We start from the raw sequence: 2,220 nt of genomic DNA on the forward strand, positions 1-2,220 counted from the left end.
ACATCGATGTACTACGTCTTCCCTATGTGAGATGCTGAAAAATAGAACGCTTAATACAATAAATATTGAGATGGACATATGATCTGGTGAGTGAATAAAAAAGCAGACAATTCATAACTTACAATAAGTTCGTATATTACGAATAATTTACCACTATAGCCAGTCTGCTCCTAGCTGCCCTCTAAAAAAATTTGAAGGCTGCGCCTTCTTTTATTACACAGATAACGCAAATATGAACATAGAATCTTTGGTCGTATATCTTAGCACAAAATTCTATGGAAAAAAATTCTTTTTTGAAAGGGGTATGATAGTAGCCACATTTTTATGAGACCCGCTGTAACATATGCGCTAGAGTTTTGCTGATTGAATAATGTAACTTAGTCAAAGGATTATAAGATAATGATTCTTTTCTGTTACCGACGGAAGGTCGTGTTCTGGATACTGATGAAGCCATTGCTTGATATTTCAGCAGCAGAGACCACGGGCAGCTGCATTCGACTCAACGTAATATTAAGTCCGTAATTTTCCCTTTGAGAAAGATCAACTGGGAATAAAAATTGACGTAGGCGAACCGATTCACGCGATTGAAATGAGATATCGATTTTCTTTTTCGGAATATCGGACTTGCAAATTGCAGATTACCCTCGAAGCACTGGCGATGACGTGTTCACAAAGGAGAAGGAGCAAGATTTGCAGCGCTTCAGCCCGTGTAATCAGCAAGCATTCACCATTCGGCAAGGTTACTTATTGGAAAGCGGGCTGGGAGGCAACGACCCAACGTCGACTGCAGGAAGGAAACCGTAATGAGTTGGCTGTATGGCTGCAGTGGATTGGCATCTACAAGTATCTGCCATCTATCGTCTTGGTCAGAGGCGAAGATCATTCAAGACTGGCCGAAATTTCTGTCTTTAAGTCGAAAAGAAAATAGATTGCACTCAGACAGCTATATTGTTTTGTACAAAAACTGCCGTCTGATTAATGTAAATGTGGGGAACGACAATGTGGGGAAAGTGGAGAATACAGCCGTCACGATCATTTGTTTGCATCTCTATCGCAGCAAGCTGTAGAGGAATTACCAGTTTAAGTATGGTATGCATTTTGAGGTTGCAATATTTGCACATCGCCTCTCGAATTTGAAACCTGAGGTTCGCTTATTGGGAGACAACCGTTCCAGCGAAACAATGTGGCACATGGAAACTAAATTTCGCAATTTTAGATGAAGTCAGTTGGGCGACACCTATTGCGTCGTGACGACGCTCTGACTGCATTGTTGAACACTTGAAACCATGGGCGTCTGTGCTGGGTGAGGGCGGGAGGGGAGAGGCCAGGCACTCGTGTCGGCCCCCCCCCTCCCAAAAAAAATTTAAAACGCAGTATCAGTTTTTTGAGTCTTAGTTGACAAGAAATGACACCATTGAACGAATACTGAAAAATCTTGCACAGTAAGAGTTACCAGTTTTCAGGATTTATTAATGTGCCAGTGAATCAAATCCATTTATATTATTCATTAAAAAGACAATGTTCCAAGTTTTAATGAATTGTGTTGTAACGACTACGAGCGATGAAGGAGCGGGGTAGATAAGAACGAATCTGCTTCATTTTGCTGTAACTAGGAGGAGTAGCCTGGAAACTCCGCCCGAACAGGCCATGAAGGACCAACGGTACCGACCCGTCGCCGTACCATCCTCAGCCCATAGGCGTCTATGGATGAGGATATGGTGAGGCACGTGGTCAGCACACCGCTCTCCCGGCCGTATGTCAGTTTGCGAGACCGGAGCCGCTACTTCTCAGCCAAGTAGCTCGTTAGTTTGCCTCACAAGGGCTGAGTGCACCCCGCTTGCCAACAGCGCTCGGCAGGCCGGATGGTCACCCATCCTAGTGCTAGCCCAGCCCGACAGCGCTTAACTTCGGTGATCTGACGGGAACCGGTGTTACGACTGCGGGTAGGACGTTGGCAGTAGCCTGGAGGCAGTCGGCTAACAGTCGAACGCCACGCGACAATCTCTTATAGTCCGCTGTTGGTATAATAATAATAATGTTATAGTCAGTGTATGTGTTAAGAGGAATTGGTATAATAATAATGTTATAGTCAGTGTATGTGTTAAGAGGAATTGCTACGAAGAGAATTTAAGGAAATTCATTAATACTGTCTTTCTTTAAAAGGCAAAAGAATGATAGTAAGTAAATATTTATTACAAAATATATTCCAAAGACAAACAA

At 43.2% G+C, this 2,220-nt stretch overlaps 1 pseudogene; it reads right to left on the reverse strand.

Annotated features, from left to right (window-relative positions):
* Window positions 1–1,838: 1,838 nt before the first annotated feature.
* On the reverse strand, window positions 1,839–1,956 carry LOC126093787 (5S ribosomal RNA; annotated as a pseudogene).
* Between the last annotated feature and the right edge of the window lie 264 nt (window positions 1,957–2,220).

This window comes from Schistocerca cancellata, chromosome 7 (assembly GCF_023864275.1).
Source record: "Schistocerca cancellata isolate TAMUIC-IGC-003103 chromosome 7, iqSchCanc2.1, whole genome shotgun sequence".
NCBI lineage: Eukaryota > Metazoa > Arthropoda > Insecta > Orthoptera > Acrididae > Schistocerca > Schistocerca cancellata.